The sequence below is a fragment of the Salmo trutta genome, chromosome 12 (assembly GCF_901001165.1).
Source record: "Salmo trutta chromosome 12, fSalTru1.1, whole genome shotgun sequence".
NCBI classification, from domain to species: Eukaryota; Metazoa; Chordata; class Actinopteri; order Salmoniformes; family Salmonidae; genus Salmo; species Salmo trutta.
This window is the reverse complement of record NC_042968.1, coordinates 62,832,013-62,851,537: the sequence shown is the minus strand read 5'-3', so window position 1 is coordinate 62,851,537 and position 19,525 is coordinate 62,832,013. Positions and strand designations below refer to the sequence as shown.

The window sequence follows — 19,525 nt, the reverse complement described above, 5'->3', positions numbered from 1 at the left end:
TGCCTTTTGGCAATGAGAAACAAGATTCTCTGGTCTGATGAAACCAATATTGAACTCTTTGGCCTGAATGCCAAGTGTCACATCTGGAGGAAACCTGGCACCATCTCTACAGTGAAGCATGGTGGTGGCAGCATCATGTTGTGGGGATGTTTTTCAGCTTCAGTAACTGGGAGACTAATCTGGATTGAGGCAAAGATGAACGGAGCAAAGTACAGAGATCCTTGATGAAAACCTGCTCCAGAGCGCTCAGGACCTCAGGCTGGGGTGAAGGTTCACATTCCAACAGGACAACGACCCTGAGCACACAGCCAAGACAATGCAGGAGTGGCTTTGGGACAAGTCTCTGAATGTCCTTGAGTGGCCCAGCCAGAGGAAAGATCATTGTGGAGGCCAGGTCATCTGATGCAGCACTCATCACTCCTTGGTCAAATAGCCCTTATGCAGCCTGGAGGTGTGTCGGGTCATTGTCCTGTTGAATAACAAATGATAGTCCCACCTAGCACAAACCAGATAGGATGACGTATCGCTGCAGAATGCTGTGGTAGCCATGCTGCTTAAGTGTGCCTTAAATTCTAAATCAATCATCGACAGTCGCCAACACCATCACTCCTCCTTATCCATGCTTCTCGGTGGGAACCACACATGTAGAGTAGGTGAACGGATGTTCTCTGCGTCTCACAAAGATGGTGGTTTGATCCAAAAACCTCCAATTTGGACTCCAGACCAAAGGACAGATTTCCACTGGTCTAATGTCCATTACTTGTGTTTTTTGGCCCAAGCAAGTCTCTTCGTATTGGTGTCATTTAGTAGTTGTTTCTTTGCTGCAATTCGTCCATGAAGACCTGACTCACACAGTCTCCTCTGAACAGTTGATTTTGAGATGTGTCTGGTACTTGAACTCTGTAAGCATTTACTTGGGCTGCAATCTGAGGTGCAGTTAACTCTAATGAACTTATCCTCTGCAGCAGAGGTAACTCTGGGTCTTCTTTTCCTGTGGCGGTCCTCATGAGAGCCAGTTTCATCATTGCGCTTGATGGTTTTTCTGACTGCAATTGAAGAAACTTTCAAAGTTCTTGAGGTTTTCCATATTGGCTGACATTCATGTCTTAAAGTAATGATGGACTGTCGTTTCTCTTTGCTTATTTTAGCTGTTCTTGCCATAATATGGACTTGGTGTTTTACCAAATAGGGCTATCTTCTGTATACCACCCCTACCTTGTCACAACACAACTGATTGGCTCATACGCATTATGAAATAAATTCCACAAATTAACTTTTTTAACAAGGCACACCTACCTCATGAAGTTGGTTGAGAATGCCAAGAGTTTGCAAAGGGTGGCTACTTTGAAGAATCTCATCTAAAATATATTTTGATTTGTGTAACACTGTTTTGGTTACAACATGATTCCATATGTGTTATTTCATAGTTTTGATGTCTTCACTATTATTCTACAATGTAGAAAATAGTAAAAATAGTAAAAATCCTTGAATAAGTAGGCGTGCCCAAACTTGACTGATACTGTATGTAAATGTGGTATTTCTGTATTTTATTTTTATAAGTCAGCAAAAATGTCTAAAAACCAGTTATTTTTTTTTGTCATTATGGTGCATTGTGTTTAGATTGAGAATGAGGCTGTAACGTAACAAAATGTGGAATATCAAGTGGTCTGAATACTTTCCGAAGGCACTGTGTATCTAGTTTTTATTCTGCTGACTAATCTACATGGGCATTATATGGCCCAGATCTGATCTGGAAGCTTGTCTGTTTGGATTGGGCATATTTTTAGGGAGATTTTTGTTGTTGCCTGGTTAAGAAAAATCTCTCATTCTGGCCTTTTGTAGGGGGGGGGGTTGATATTCCATTCACAAAAGATAACTTGAGTCATTTTTGTTTTGTGGAAAAGCCTTGAGTCAACGAGATTACATATCACACCATTGTCTTGTTCTTTTTTTACAATGATACATCATTTATCTACCGTCGTAAAAAATAAGAAGTGAGCTATTATATAACAAACAACTCAGTCTATTTCGGTCAAAACCGACACAATTCTATATGGCCACTTAAGGACGCCATATCCTATATGCGGGCTCTTTGTCTTTGGTAGTCCTCCATGCTCACCTATAAAACAGGCTCTGGTTGCCTGGTTTCCACTCCTTGTCCTTTGTGGTGTGATTGTGAAATTCTTTAGCTGGGGATAGCAGGGTGAGCGAGGAGCCATATGAAGGGGGCATGTGTTGAATGGTTGAACGGTTGAGTGGCAGCGCTGAGCCCAGAGCAAGTGTGAATGTAGCACTAGGAGAAGAAAGTCTCTGTGACCCAGTTACAGAAAGGGGGGGAGAGGCAGAGAGAGCTTGATGCTGGGAGCGAGAAGAGGGGCTGGAGGGAAGGGGCTGAATGCTGGGGAAAGCTGTTGGTGAGTGATCAGAGCTGAAGGCTGGCTGGGGGGCAGAGGAGAGGGGCTTGGGTGCCTGGGGAGGCTAAGGGGGAGAGGTTCTGAGGAGGGCTCTGGGCGGGAGTGAGAGAGTCTTGTTGCTTCAGAGTGTTTGTGATTTATTGCCTGGCACTGGGGGATCTGGCAGATCCGCTCTCTCTCCCTTTCCTCCAGTGCTTCAGTTTTTTTTTTTTTTTCTCTCACCCTACTCCTCTTTTTAATGTTTTGATAATGTTCCTGGAGTCGGCCCCGGATGGGGGGGCAAGAGGGAGGAGAGTGGAGGCTTGGAAAGAGGCCTGTGCTCTCACTGAGCCACAGGGGTTTACTTCAGAGCAGCAGATGTGGAGAGAGCGCGAGGGGGGGGCTCTGGACTGGGCTTGGGGAAGCATTCCGGCTCATTCCAGCTCCAAGGCTTTTGAAAACACCAGCGTGCTGCTGCTCCTTTCCTGGGCCTCTCGAATGAGAGGCATGTAGCCAGCCAGCAAAGAGGAACTCCACTCTGAGCCTAAAAACCACTGAGATGAAGAAAGCGTCACTTTCAGTTCACAACTTCCATTCACTCTTTTTGGCTGGAAGGCTCCACCCTAGTAACACATACTTAAATAGTGGTTGATCCTGGTGTTGAGGCCGTTTTTTAAAAATGTATTAAGCATCTGAAGTTGTAGCTTGCGTGACAAAACGGCAGACTAGAATGTCTCTGGTTCATAACCAGCCATATTTGTGAGTTTCTTTTGTCACCACTGGCGTAGTGGTGGGTACCAGCAGACGAGTGCTGACAACTGATGTGATTGAATTGGTTCGCCCATTGATACCATAACAGATTCTAACCTACCTACCTACTGCCATGTATACCGCAATTCAATTGTGAAATCTCACGTTCCAGTTGCCTCCCATGGACAACATTTTAATGTGTGTGATTGCTGGATGGTCTTATGTACTTTATTGCAGATGTGTGTGTGCAGCGATTAGCATACCATAAATACCATAGTACTTATGGTATGCAACATTTATTTATCTTTAACTTTTTAGTGACGGGGCAGTATTCTGATATTTGGATGAATGATGTGCCCAAAATAAACTGCCTGCTACTCAGGCCCAGAAGGTAGGATATGCATATTATAGTAGATTTGGATAGAAAACACTCAGAAGTTTCTAAAACTGTTTGAATGATGTCTGTGAGTATAACATAACTCATATGGCAGGCAAAAACCTGAGAAAAATCCAACCAGGAACTGTGGAAATCTGAGGGTGGTAGTTTTTCAAGTGATTCCCTATCCAGTATACAGTGACTTAGGGTTCATTTTGCACTTCCTAAGGCTTCCACTAGATGTCAACAGTCTTTAGAACGTTGTTTCATGCTTCTACTGTGAATGGGGAGAGAATAAGAGCTCATGGAATTAGATGACTGAGAAAATGACATGAGCTCAGTGGCGCACGCTCCTGTGAGAGTTAGCTGTGTTCCTTTTCTTTTTTGAAGACAAAGGACTTGTCCGGTTGGAATATTATGGAAGATTTATGATAAAAACATCCTAAACATTGATTCTATACATCGTTTGACATGTTTCTACGAACTGTAATATAACTTTTTTGACTTTTCGTCTGAACTTAACCTGTTAGGGCTAGGGGGCAGTATTTACACGGCCGGATAAAAAACGCACCCGATTTAATCTGGTTACTACTCCTACCCAGTAACTAGAATATGCATATACTTATTGGCTTTGGATAGAAAACACCCTAAAGTTTCTAAAACTGTTTGAATGGTGTCTGTGAGTATAACAGAACTCATATGGCAGGCATAAACCTGAGAAGATTCCTTACAGGAAGTGGCCTGTCTGACCATTCCTTGAGCTTCTTGCCTCTGTTTATTGAAGACTGAGGATCTTTGCTGTAACGTGACACTTCCTACGGCTCCCATAGGCTCTCAGAAGGTGGGAAAAAGCTGAATGATGTGATTCCAGCCCCAGGCTGAAACACATTAGCGCGTTTGGATAGTGGCCGATCAGAGGGCCATCAGACTAAGGCTCGTGCACGAGGGGATCCCATGCTTTTACTTTCTCTCTCGTTGAATGTAAACAGGCTTTGCCGGTCGGAATATTATCACTTTTTTACGAGAAAAATGACATAAATTGATTTTAAACAGCGGTTGGCATGCTTCGAAGTACGGTAATGGAATATTTAGAATTTTTTTGTCACGAAATGCGTCGTGCTCGTCACCCTTCTTTACCATTCGGATAGTGTCTTGAACGCACGAACAAAACAGAGGATATTTGAACATAACTATGGATTATTTGGGACCAAACCAACATTTGTTATTGAAGTAGAAGTCCTGGGAGTGCATTCTGATGAAGAACACCAAAGGTAATAACATTTTTCTTATAGTAAATCTGACTTTGGTGAGTGCTAAACTTGCTGGGTGTCTAAATAGCTAGCCTTGTGATGCCGGGCTATCTACTTAGAATATTGCAAAATGTGCTTTCACCAAAAAGCTATTTTAAAATCGGACATATCGAGTGCATAGAGGAGTTCTGTATCTATAATTCTTAAAATAATTGTTATGCTTTTTGTGAACGTTTATCGTGAGTAATTTAGTAAATTGTTAGTAAATTGACCGGAAGTTTGCAGGGGGTATGCTAGTTCTGAACGTCACATGCTAATGTAAAAAGCTGGTTTTTGATATAAATATGAACTTGATTGAACAAAACATGCATGTATTGTATTGTATTGTATAACATAATGTCCTAGGTGTGTCATCTGATGAAGATCATCAAAGGTTAGTGCTGCATTTAGCTGTGGTTTTGTTTTTTGTGACATTATATGCTAGCTTGAAAAATGGGTGTCTGATTATTTCTGGCTGGGTACTCTGCTGACATAATCTAATGTTTTGCTTTCGTTGTAAAGCCTTTTTGAAATCGGACAGTGTGGTTAGATTAACGAGAGTCTTGTCTTTAAAATGCTGTAAAATAGTCATGTTTGAGAAATTGAAGTAATAGCATTTCTAAGGTATTTGAATAACGCGCCACAGGATTCCACTGGCTGTTATGTAGGTGGGACGATTTCGTCCCGCCGACCCTAGAGAGGTTAACTGCGCGAGCACAGTGCGTTTGGAGTACTGTACTGAAAGCGCGAACAAAAAGGAGGTATTTGGACATATATATGGACTTTATCGAAACAAATGAACATTTATTGGGGAACTGGGATTCCTGGGATTGCATTCTGATGAAGATCATCAAAGGTAAGTGAATATAATGTTATTTCTGAGTTTTGTTGACTCCACAAAATGGCGGGTTTGGTTTCGTCTCTGAGCGCTGTACTCAGATTATTGCAAAGTGTTCTTTCGCTGTAAAGTTTTTTTGAAATCTGACACAGCGGTTGCATTAAGGAGAAGTGTACCTATAATTCTTTGAAAAACAGTTTAATGTTTTATCAATGTTTATGATGAGTATTTCTGTAAATTTATGTGCTCATTCACCGGAAGTTTTGGGAGGCAAAACATTTCTGAACATTACACGCCAATGTAAAATGGGGTTTTTGGATATAAATATGAACTTTATCGAGCAAAACGTACATGTATTGTGTAACATGAAGTCCGATGAGTACCATCTGATGAAGATCATCAAAGGTTAGTGATTAATTTTAGCTGTATTTCTGGTTTTTGTGACGCCTCCTTGCTTGGAAAATGGCTGTGGTTTTTCTTGTCTAGGTGCTGTCCTAACATAATCTAATGCTATGCTTTCGCCATAAAGCCTTTTTGAAATCGGACAATGTGGTTGGATTAACGAGAAGTTTATCTTTTAAAATGGTGTTAAATAGTTGTATGTTTGAGAAATTTGAATTGAGATTTTTGTTTTGAATTTGATGCCCTGCTATTTCACACTAGCGTCCCACATTTCCCAGAAAGGCTAACTAGGCAAGTCAGTTAAGAACAAATGCTTATTTACAATGACGGCCTAGGAACAGTGGGTTTAACCGCCTTGTTCGGGGGTAGAATGACAGATTTTTACCTTGTCAGCTCGGGGATTCGATCTAGCAACATTTTGGTTATTGGTCCAATGCTCTAACCACTAGGCTACCTGCCGCCCCACCTATACAGACAAAGAAAATAAGGTTTTGTTTTCAAACTATACAGGAGCTTATCATTTAAACCATATTGAACATAGTGTTGCACACTTAATTAATGCAACGATTCACAAATGTGCGCACATTTGAAAAGCCTTTTCATTTTCAATTTGGCTAACAGAACAAAAATGCCGTCACTGGTATTAAGGTAATTCTTGCAGGGACGTGTGGCTTTGGAGAGTCTTCATGTTGTACCACTCGGGGGGGGGGGGGGGGGGGGGGGAAATGTATGTGATCTAGATCTGTCTCTGTACACTGCAAAAATATGTATTATGGAGATAGTATGTGTCGTCACACTAGTCTAGTGTAAAAGAGGCCCTAAGGGTTTAGTTCAACGCTTATGATTCACTCTGGCTTTTATCAGCCTCAACAAGGAACGTAGGCTTCATGCTCTGTCTTGCTCAAGGAAATCTTTGACGGCGTTATATTTCCCGACGCTTACCAAGATAGGCCTACATATTTGTCGATCTTTGGAGACTTTCTCGCTCTCGTGACTGTAACGTGAAGGGAATGGAGGTAACCGGAATGTTACTGTAGTCTCGTGACTGTAACGTGAAGGGAATGGAGGTAACCGGAATGTTACTGTAGTCTCGTGACTGTAACGTGAAGGGAATGGAGGTAACCGGAATGTTACTGTAGTCTCGTGACTGTAACGTGAAGGGAATGGAGGTAACCGGAATGTTACTGTAGTCTCGTGACTGTAACGTGAAGGGAATGGAGGTAACCGGAATGTTACTGTAGTCTCGTGACTGTAACGTGAAGGGAATGGAGGTAACCGGAATGTTACTGTAGTCTCGTGACTGTAACGTGAAGGGAATGGAGGTAACCGGAATGTGACTGTAACGGTAGCATTTTATTTCTAACACCCTTACGTTGACATGAATGTTTATCAGGTGTAAGTCACATCATCTTTTCTCTTAGCCTGCGTTTTATCAGTGCGTTTCTAGGCACAAACTTGTGCCTTTATCCCCCTCCATTTTCTAAGCCTACTTCCGGCTTCATGTGCATGTAATGAGCGTTTTTAGGGGGGGGGGGGGGGGTGTATTGAAGCCACCGCATAGCCATCTTGGTACTCCTCAATTGTGTAAAACATGTATGATTTTTGGAAGCTATAGAAAGGCATTCATTGTCTACATTTTCTTTTTGAAAAATGTATTATATTAGACACCTTAATGCCATTTTCCTTGTGTTTCATTTTTTTCCCCCCAATGTTACTGTCTGCGCTACATCAAACAATACTTCAATACATGTAATTCTGTCCTTGAAACATTTAAAATTTAAATACTGTAGAATTCCATTAATTCCTATGGAGGACTGCTCTTACTGCTCCAATATGGCTGACCGGTGGCTTCAAAGCCTCTCAATGGCCGATATGTTGCATCAGCAGTCCACAGTTTTTATACAGTGCCATTCAAGGGTTTTTCTTTATTTTTACTATTTTCCATATTGTAGAATAATAGTAAAGACATATGGAATCATGTAGTCACCAAAAGAGTGTTAAACAAATCCAAATATATTTGAGATTCTTCAATGTAGCTACCCTTTGCACACTCTTGGCATTTTCTCAACCAGCTTCATGAGGAATGCTTTTCCAACAGTCTTGAAGGAGTTGCCACATATGCTGAGCACTTGTTGGCTGTTTTTCCTTCACTCTGCGGTCCAGCTCATCTCAAACGATCTCAATTGGGTTGAGGTTGGGTGATTGTGGAGGCCAGGTCATCTGATGCTGCACTCCATCACTCTCCTTGGGCAAATAGCCCTTACACAGCCTGGAGGTGTCGAGTCATTTTCCTGATGAAAAACAAATGATAGTCCCACTAAGCTCAAACCAGATGGGATGTTGTATCACTGCAGAATGCTGTGGTAGCCGTGCTGGTTAAGTGTGCCTTGAATTCTAAATAAATCAGTGTCACCAGCAAAGCACCATCACACCACCACCTCCATGCTTCACGGTGGGAACCACACATGCAGAGATCATCCATTCACCGACTCTGCGTCTCACAAAGACACGGCGGTTGGGAACCAAAAATCTAAAATTTGGACACATCAGACCAAAGGACAGATTTCCAATGGTCTAATGTCCATTGCTCATGCTTCTTGGTCCAAGCAAGTCTCTTCTTCTTATTGGTGCTGTATCACAACCGCTTGGGATCCCATAGGGCGGCGCACAATTGGCCCAGCGTAGTCTGGGTTAGGGTATGGCCGGGATAGGCTGTTATTGTAAAATAAGAATATTTGCCTAGATAAAAAAAGTTTAAATAAAATGGAGGCCTGATTCATGCAGTCTCCTCTGAAAAGTTGATGTTGAGGTGTCTGTTACTTGAACTCTAAAGCATTTATTTGGACTGCAATTTGAGGCTGGTAACTCTAATGAACTTATCCTCTGCAGCAAAGGTAACTCTGGGTCTTCCTTTCCTGTAGCGACCCTCATGAGAGCCAGTTTCATCATAGCGTTTGATGGTTTTTGCAGCTGCACTTGAAGAAACTTTCAAAGTTCTTGAAATGTTCTGGATTGACTGACCATATCTTAAAGTAATGATGGACTGTCATTTCTCTTTGCTTATTTGAGCTGTTCTTGCCATAATATGGACTTGGTCTTTTACCAAATAGGGCTATCTTCTGTATACCACCCCTACCTTGTCACAACACAACTGATTGGCTCAAATGCATTAAGAAGGTCAAAATTCCACAAATTAACTTTTAACAAACCACACCTGTTAACCTGTTTGGGCTAGGGGGCAGTATTGAGAATTTTGGAAAAAATATGTGCCCATTTTTAACCTGTTTGGGGTAGGGGGCAGTATTGAGAATTTTGGAAAAAATATGTTCCCATTTTTAACTGCCTCCTACACCAACTCAGAAGCTAGAATATGCATATTATTGTTCAGGTTTGGATAGAAAACACTCTGAATTTTCTAAAACTGTTTGAATGGTGTCTGTGAGTATAACAGAACTCCTATGGCAGGCAAAAACCTGACAAGGTTTCAAGCAGGAAGTACCCTGTCTGACAAGGAGTCGTGCGTCTTACCTCTTTTTATTGAAAAGTAAGGATCTTAGCTGTAACGTGACAATTCCCAGGGCTCCAATAGGCTCTCAGAGCCCGCGAAATAACTGAAGGTTTACGAGGGAACCTCAGGTTGAAATATATTATCGCCTTTTGTAAGTGGATGCTCGGAGGACCTTTCAATGATGCGCGTGCATGAGTCGCTTCTGAGGAGAAATTTTATTCGGCTGTTTAGGCTCAATGCATACTCCCGGTCGGAATATTATCACTTCTCTACGACATAAATGGCATAAAAATTGGTTTTAAACATCGGTTGACATGCTTCGAAGTACGGTAATGGAATATTTAGACATTTTTGACATGCCAATGCGCCATGCGCGACACCGCGAAGAAGCATTCTAGAACTCACGAACAAAACGTCGCTGTTTGGATATAACGATGGATTATTTGGGACCAAACCAACATTTGTTATTGAAGTAGAAGTCCTGGCAGTGTATTCTGATGAAGAACAAGCAAGGTAAGAACATTTTTCTTATAGGAAATGTGATTTTGGTGGAGGCTGACCTGGGTGGGTGTCTAAATAGCTAGCCCTGTAATGCCGGGCTATGTACTTACATTATTGCAAAATGTGCTTCATCCGAAAAGCTATTTTAAAATCGGACATATCGAGTGCATAGAGGGGTAATGTATCTATAATTCTTAAAATAATTGTTATGCTTTTTGTGAACGTTTATCGTGAGTAATTTAGCAAACTGTTAGTAAATTCACCGGAAGTTTGCGGTGGTTATGCTTTTTCTGAACGTCACATGCTAATGTAAAAAGCTGGTTTTTGATATAAATATGAACTTGATTGAACAGACATGCATGTATTGTATAACACAATGTCCTAGGTGTGTCATCTGATGAAGATTATAAAAGGTTAGTGCTGCATTTAGCTGTGGTTTGGGTTTATGTGACATGATATGCTAGCTTGAAAAATGGGTGTCTGAATTTTTCTGGCTGGGTACTCTGCTGACATAATCTAATGTTTTGCTTTCGTTGTAAAGCCTTTTTGAAATCGGACAGTGGGGTTAGATTAACGAGATTCTTGTCTTTAAATAGCTGTGAAATAGTCATATGTTTGAGAAATTGAAGTTATAGCATTTCTAACGATTCAAAAATCGCGCCACTGGATTTCAGTGGCTGTTACGTAGGTGGGACGAGTTCGTCCCACATGCCCCAGAGAGGTTAACTGCCTCCTACACCAACTCAGAAGCTAGAATATGCATATTATTGTTCAGGTTTGGATAGAAAACACCCTTATGTTTCTAAAACTGTTTGAATGGTGTCTGTGAGTATAACAGAACTCCTATGGCAGGCAAAAACCTGAGAAGGTTTCATGCAGGAAGTGGCCTGTCTGACAAGGTGTCGTTCTTCTTGCCTCTGTTTATTGAAGAGTAAGGATCTTAGCTGTAACGTGACAATTCCTAGGACTCCAATAGGCTCTCAGAGCCCGGGAAAAACAGGAACGATGACGAGGGAGCCTCAGGCTGAAACAGATTATCGCCTTTTCCAAGTGTCCCATTAGGTGACAATGCAATGAGGCGCGTGCGCGATTCGCCCCCGTGGAGAAATTTCATTCGGATGTTTAGCTTGTTGCAGATTCCCGGTCGGAATATTATCGCTTTTCTACGAGGTAAATGGCATAAATTGATTTTAAACAGCGGTTGACATGCTTCGAAGTACGGTAATGGAGTATTTAGACATTTTTTGTCACGCCATGCTCGTGACCGTGATTTAGTATTCTGATAGTGTCTAGAACGCAAGAACAAAACATCGTTGATGGAACATAACGATGGATTATTTGGGACCAAACCTACATTTGTTATTGAAGTAGAAGTCCTGGGAGTGCATTCTGACGAAGAACAGGAAAGGTAATAACATTTTTCTTATAGGAAATGTGATTTTGGTGAAGGCTAATCTTGCCCGGTGTCTAAATAGCTAGCCCGTGATGGCTGGGCTATGTACTTAGAATATTGCAAAATGTGCTTCATCCGAAAAGCTATTTTAAAATCGGACATATCGAGTGCATAGAGGAGTAATGTATCTATAATTCTTAAAATAATTGTTATGCTTTTTGTGAACGTTTATCGTGAGTAATTTAGCAAACTGTTAGTAAATTCCCCGAAAGTTTGCGGGGGTATGCTTTTTCTGAACGTCACATGCTAATGTAAAAAGCTGGTTTTTGATATAAATATGAACTTGATTGAACAGACATGCATGTATTGTATAACATAATGTCCTAGGTGTGTCATCTGATGAAGATCATAAAAGGTTAGTGCTGCATTTAGCTGTGATTTGGGTTTTTGTGACATCATATGCTAGCTTGAAAAATGGGTGTCTGATTATTTCTGGCTGGGCACTCTCCTGACATAATCTAATGTTTTGCTTTCGTTGTAAAGCCTTTTTGAAATCGGACAGTGTGGTTAGATTAACGAGAGTCTTGTCTTTAAATAGCTGTAAAATAGTCATATGTTTGAGAAATTGAAGTAATAGTATTTCAAACTTTTCAAAAATCGCGCCACTGGATTTAAGTGGCTGTTACGCAGGTGGGACGAATTCGTCCCACCTGCGCCAGAGAGGTTAATTGAAATGCATTCCAGGTGACTACCTCATGAAGCTGGTTGAGAGAATGCCAAGTGTGTGCAAATCTGTCATCAAGGCAAAGGGTGGCTACTTTTGAAGAATCTCAAATCTCAAATATATTTTGAGTTGTTTAATACTTTTTTGGTTACTACATGATTCCATATGTGTTATTCCATAGTTTTGATGTCCTCACTATTATTCTACAATGTAGATAATATAAAAAAAATTAAGAAAAACCCTTGAATGAGTAGGTGTCCAAACTTTTGACTGGTACTGTACGTCATTAGCTAGAATTGGACAAAAATGCTTAATGTATACACCCAGATGTTGGCTGTTTTGGATCTGCGTAGTTGGTCAAACTTTAATGCATGTGAATGCGGTGCAGGAGGCAAGGGCGACCGAGTTTGACGCAGACAAAAATGAAAAGAGTGAGAAAAGGAGAGGGAGTTTTTACGCTGAGACTACGCCTGCACAGTGTTAAAGTAGAGTGAAGAGTTGACATCTAGGAGAGAGGGAGGGGGTTTGTATCCAGCTGCTAACAGTAAAAAAGGTAAATAGTACAAAAGTTGGTCCCATTGCAGCTCCACCAGGGAGAGAGAGTCAGGAATGAGAGGGGGAGAATGAGACAGTGATGACTGGGAGAGTACACTCTGCCTGCATAGCTGGAGATTGAGATAATAGAGCGTTCTCCTTTTCAGGGGCCTCTTTAGTGCTCGGGTGAACATCTGCTATACTGAGCCACTTTCTGAAGGGGGAGAGGGGGGGGGCTGCTGCTCCTGCTCCATGTTCAAATATGCCTTTCTGTTCCTCTTTCTCGAGCCTATGATAGATAGCCATACCCCCGCTAAAGTCAAAGACCCAATGGAACAGTGTGTTCTAATGTGATGGTAACTCAATAGAGCCGATGGCAGCTGCGGTGTAGTCTTGGTGGTAATGGCACTCATTTGGTGGAGGGGGGGGCACACAGACTGCACGGTAGACTGATTTGTGCTGATTGCTGTAACTTGGGCACAATGCAGGCAGAACAATAAATGGATACGCGGTGAATGGATACCGAATGGCGGCTGTTTCTCTCGCGCGCGCTCACACACGGTTGGGTCTTCTGTGCTATTAGCACTGTGGTTGGCTACTTTACACATTTGATTCCCCAGTTTTTAGTTTTGTTCTGATTATTTTGTTTAGATGCTAAATCTAGCCAAATGTTGTTTTGTCCTCCTCCTATTGTAGACAAGTAGGATGAGACGGTAAAGGTAGAAACGACTTAGAGAGAGGTCAGACCAATAGGGTGTGTCTATTCGGCATTTCCACTCGTTGAGATTTCAACGCCGTCAAACGAAGAGGGGTATAAAGCCGTCAAATTAGAGCTGATCACATTCGACAGCCAACTAAACCTCTCTAAATCACGAGCTGTTCAACGGAACAACAAAAAGTACAGAACTTAATTTGAGGGCAACAATAAAAAAATCTATCCACATTGTAATTGAATTTCTCTTTTTAATGCTTCACCATACTGCGCTTGGCCCTGCTCCATTCCAGTAAAAGGCCAGTTTTTATGGGCCCTGTGTGCGTGAGAGGGCTCACATGTGCGTTTCATTACTTGATCGCCTCCAGAGACTGGAGTCTGAATTGGCAAATGTTCTTCCTGGAGGCGTAGCATGTCTGCCAGCAGGATTAGCCACAGGTTAGAGAGACGAGGGGGGGGGGGGGGGGGGGTTGTTGCTGTGAGGGAGAGGTAGCGAAAGAAGGAATGAAGGAGAAAGACTAGTTGTGGAGAGAGGGAAGGACTGAGGAAGAGAGAGGGAGCGATTTGGCGGAATAGCCAAATGTCAATAAAATGCATGGGTGTCGTGAAAGCCAGCCTCGTGTTGAGAGAGCTCGTGGAGTAATCTAGTGTTCCAAAGGGGACTTATTGCTGCTGATGCCACATATTTAATACTGTGGCTCCCGCTAAATGTGATATGGGTCACTGCTAGCTAGCTAGCTAGATCTGTTTTTAAAGTGGACTGCAGACACCTCCCGCTTTGCCCATTTTTAAATGACCCTGGTACGTTTTTCATACTGGCTAAGCAAAGGTTGGTTATTTTGTTAGATTATAATGGGAATGTTTTCATTGAATTAATTGTTGTCCCTAAAACAAAAAAGTGTCTTAATATATAGGCCGCGATGTTAATGTTTCTTGCCATTATCTGTCTGATAATTTCATGGCGGAAGCTAATTGTGAGTCGTGAAATTGTACATTGTTACTTGTTTATTATAAACCTTCAGTTGAACCAAATATTTTGCACAAAGCACCAAATTATTATTATAATTTTTCCCCCCTTCGATTCTTGCCTCCAGTGTAGCAACAGGCTTTTAATTGGCTCTCATTGAGTGCGTGTGTTGCTCTTTTCCCTCTGCAGAGGGGGACATAGTCTCACTTTTCCAAGCTCAAGGCTACTCCATGTTTTATAGCCTGTTTCTCATGTAACACTGCATGGTATGCTAATAAGCCACACTGACCTGCCTATTTCACCCAATGGCTTTCTGATACTATTCCTACGGATGTCGTCCGTCGTCTGTGCCCGATGACCTGGCCACAGTCACGTCGGCAGTTCAAACCTACCGTTTCAACTGGTGAGAGATTGTTCCCCTCTAGCCTAAACCTGCAGGGTATCACAACAACAATGGCAGCTGCGTTGACTTCCTCAACCTGTGGTTGACTGACTGACTGACTGACTGACTGACTGACTGACTGACTGAGGCCTGGGAGATTATAAGGCCTGCCGAAGACGCAGGCTTGTGGAGACTCGTTCAAGGCCCCCCCTCCCCCTTCTCTCGCTTTCTGTCTAGCACTCACTTGCTCTTCTCAAGTTGCCAGGGCAGCCAGCTTTTCAGATTGGGAGAAAGTTTAAACAGTTTGTCTGATGCACAGTCCTCCGCTGCAGTGAAAGCAAGACCAGGGTGAATTTGAACACATTCAGTGCCCCCTTTTTTAAGTGTTTCTGACTTCGAGGAGGAAACAGTTTGTTCTTTCGTGAATAACCTGTTCCACTGTAGGCTGCTACTCTTAAACATCATGAACATTTTCTTGCGGTGTGTCTTTGCATAAACGTGCACTTCCCTGGCCCCTTTGAGTAATTGTCTCAAGCCTGGGTGAAGGTTTCTGCTATGTGCACAAACATTCTAATAATGCGGGCAGAGAACATTTGACATTGTTTTTTGGAGCTGTGGGAGAGACAGCAGTGAAAGCTGCAGAAGGATGTTTGTATGCCCTGCTAGCTTTCCGCAGAGCAAAGGGGCCAGAGAAGGGGGCAAATATTTTCTTTTGTTCTCACCCTCCTCTCTCTCTCTCTTGCTCTGTGTTTGTGTCTCTCTCTCTCTTGCTCTGTGTGTGTCTCTCTCTCGCTCTGTGTGTCTCTCTCTCTCTCGCTCTGTGTTTGTGTGTGTTTCTCTCTCTCTCGCTCTGTGTTTGTGTGTCTCTCTCTCTCTCGCTCTGTGTTTGTGTATCTCTCTCTCGCTGTGTTTGTGTCTCTCTCTCTCTCTCTCGCTCTGTGTGTCTCTCTCTCTCGCTCTGTGTGTGTGTCCTCTCTCTCTCTCGCTCTGTGTGTGTGTCCTCTCTCTCTCTCGCTCTGTGTGTGTGTCCTCTCTCTCTCTCGCTCTGTGCGTGTGTCCTCTCTCGCTCTGTGCGTGTGTCCTCTCTCGCTCTGTGCGTGTCCTCTCTCGCTCTGTGTTTGTGTCTCTCTCTCGCTCTGTGTTTGTGTATCTCTCTCTCGCTGTGTTTGTGTGTCTCTCTCTCTCTCTCTCTCTCTCGCTCTGTGTGTCTCTCTCTCTCGCTCTGTGTCTGTGTCTCTCTCTCTCTCTCGCTCTCGCTCTGTGTCTCTCGCTCTGTGTCGCTCTCTCGCTCTGTGTTTGTGTGTCTCGCTCTCTCACTGTCTCGCTCTCTCGCTCTCTCGCTCTGTGTTTGTGTGTGTCTCTCACTCTGTGTGTGTTAGAGGTCGACCGATTATGATTTTTCAACGCTGATAACGATTATTGGAGGACCAAAAAAAGCCGATACCGATTAATCGGCCAATTTTTATTTATTTGTAATAGTGACAATTACAACAATACTGAATGAACACTTATTTTAACTTAATATAATACCTCAATAAAATCAATTTAGCCTCAAATAAATAATGAAACATGTTCAATTTGGTTTAAATGCAAAAACAAAGTGTTGGAGAAGAAAGTAAAAGTGCAATATGTGCCATGTAAGAAAGCTAACGTTTAAGTTCCTTGCTCAGAACATGAGGACATATGAAAGCTGGTGGTTCCTTTTAACATGAGTCTTCAATATTCCCAGGTAAGATATTTTAGGTTGTAGTTATTATAGGAATTATAGGACTATTTCTCTCTCTACGATTTGTTTTTCATATACCTTTGACTATTGGATGTTCTTATAGCCACTTTAGTATTGCCAGTGTAACAGTATAGCTTCCGTCCCTCTCCTCGCTCCTACCTGGGCTCGAACCAGGAACACATCGACAACAGCCACCCTCGAAGCAGCGTTACCCATGCAGAACAAGGGGAACAACTACTCCAAGTCTCAGAGCGAGTGACGTTTGAAACGCTATTAGCGCGCCCCGGCTAACTAGCTAGCCATTTCACATCGGTTACACCAGCCTAATCTCGGGAGTTGATAGGCTTGAAGTCATAAACAGCGCAATGCTTGAAGCACAGCGAGGAGCTGCTGAAAAAACGCACGAAAGTGCTGTTTGAATGAATGCTTACGAGCCTGCTGCTGCCTACCACCGCTCAGTCAGACTGCTCTATCAAATCATAGACTTAATTCTAACATAACACACAGAAATATGAGCCTTAGGTCATTAATAGTTTCCAGATTCGACCATATCTCGAAAACAAAACGTTTTTCCTTTCAGTGAAATACGGAACCGTTCCGTATTTTATCTAACGGTGGCATCCCTAAGTCTAAATATTCCTGTTACATTGCACAACCTTCAATGTTATGACATAATTACGTAAAATTCTGGCAAATTAGTTCGCAACGAGCCAGGCGGCCCAAACTGTTGCATATACCCTGACTCTGTGTGCAATGAACTCAATAGAAGTGACACAATTTCACCTGGTTAATATTGCCTGCTAACCTGGATTTCTTTTAGCTAAATATGCAGGTTTAAAAATATATACTTGTGTATTGATTTTAAGAAAGGCATTGATGTTTATGGTTGGAGCAACGTGTACCTAAGTGATTATATGCAACGCAGTACAGGCTAGATAAACTAGTAATATCATCAACCATGTGTAGTTAACTAGTGATTATGATTGATTGTTTTTTATAAGATAAGTTTAATGCTAGCTAGCAACTTACCTTGGCTTCTTACTGCATTCGTGTAACAGGAAGGCACCTCGTGGAGTGCAATGTAAAGCAGGTGGTTAGAGCGTTGGACTAGTTAACTGTAAGGTTGCAAGATTGAATCCCCGAGCTGACAAGGTAAAAATATTTCGTTCTGCCCCTGAACAAGGCAGTTAACCTCTATGGGCTAGGTGGGACGCTTGCAACGAAAGCAAAACATTAGATTATGTCAGCAGAGTACCCAGCCAGAAATAATCAGACACCCATTTTTCAAGCTAGCATATAATGTCACCAAAACCACAGCTAAATGCAGCACTAACCTTTGATGATCTTCATCAGATGACACTCCTAGGACATTATGTTATACAATACATGCATGTTTTGTTCAATCAAGTTCATATTTATATCAAAAAACAGCTTTTTACATTAGCATGTGACTAGCATTCCCACCGAACACTTCCGGTGAATTTACTAAATTACTCACGATAAACGTTCACAAAAAACATAATTATTTTAAGAATTATAGATACAGGACTCCTTTATGCAATCGCTATGTCCGATTTTAAAATAGCTTTTCGGTGAAAGCACATTTTGCAATATTCTGAGTAGATAGCCCGGCCATCACAGGCTAGCTATTTTGACACCCACCAAGTGTGGTACTCACCAAACTCAGAATTACTATTAGAAAAATTGGATTACCTTTGCTGTTCTTCGTCAGAATGCACTCCCAGGACTTCTACTTCAATAACAAATGTTGGTTTGGTTCCAAATAATCCATAGTTATATCCAAATAGCGGCGTTTTGTTCGTGCGTTCAAGACACTATCCGAAGGGTGAGGCGCCCGACGCGTTTTGCGACAAAAAAATTCAAAATATTCCATTACCGTACTTCGAAGCATGTCAAACGCTGTTTAAAATCAATTTTTATGCGATTTTTCTCGTAAAAAAGCGATAATATTCCGACTGGGAAACCCTGTTTTCGTTCAAAGACGAAAATATAAAAACATGGTGTCGGCTCGTGCACGCGCCTCAGTCTCATTGTTCTCAGATCGACCACTATCCAAATGCGCTACTGTTTTTCAGCCATGGCCTGCAAAGTCACCATTCATCGTTCTGGCGCCTTCTGAGAGCCTATGTGAGCGTATGAAAATGTCACGTTATGCCAGAGATCCCCTGTTTTGGTTAGAGATGATCAAGAAATAGTCAGAGAGCGCTTCCTGTTTGGAATCTTCTCAGGTTTTGGCCTGCCAAATGAGTTCTGTTATACTCACAGACACCATTCAAACAGTTTTAGAAACTTTAGGGTGTTTTCTATCCAAATCAAACAATTATATGCATATTGTAGTTACTGGGCAGGAGTAGTAACCAGATTAAATCGGGTACGTTTTTTTATCCGGCCGTGCAAATACTGCCCCCTATCCCCAGCAGGTTAACCCACCGTACCTAGGCTGTCATTGAAAATAAGAATCTGTTCTTAACTGACTTGCCTAGTTAAATAAAGGCGTAAAAAAAAAAAACGGTGTCCAAAAATACCGATTTCCGATTGTTATGAAAACTTGAATACGGCCCTAATTAATCGGCCATTCCGATCAATCGGTCGACCTCTAGTGGGTCTCTCTCTCGCTCTCTGTGTGTGTGTCTCTCTCTCTCGCTCTGTGTCTGTGTGTCTCTCTCTCTCGCTCTGTGTCTGTGTCTCTCTCTCTCGCTCTGTGTGTGTCCTCTCTCTCTCTCGCTCTGTGTCTGTGTCTCTCTCTCTCGCTCTGTGTGTGTGTCCTCTCTCTCTCTCGCTCTGTGTGTGTGTCCTCTCTCTCTCTCTCGCTCTGTGTGTGTGTCCTCTCTCTCTCTCGCTCTGTGTGTGTCCTCTCTCTCTCTCGCTCTGTGTGTGTCCTCTCTCTCTCTCGCTCTGTGTGTGTGTCCTCTCTCTCTCTCGCTCTGTGTGTGTGTTCTCTCTCTCTCTCGCTCTGTGTGTGTGTCCTCTCTCTCTCTCGCTCTGTGTGTGTCCTCTCTCTCTCTCGCT

General features: G+C 42.4%; 1 protein-coding gene across 1 annotated transcript in view; it reads left to right on the top strand.

Annotated features, from left to right (window-relative positions):
* The window catches only part of LOC115203963 (phosphatidylinositol 3-kinase regulatory subunit alpha), a 52,439-nt gene that overhangs the window by 7,379 nt on the left and 25,535 nt on the right, over positions 1-19,525 (top strand). The window lies entirely within an intron of this gene.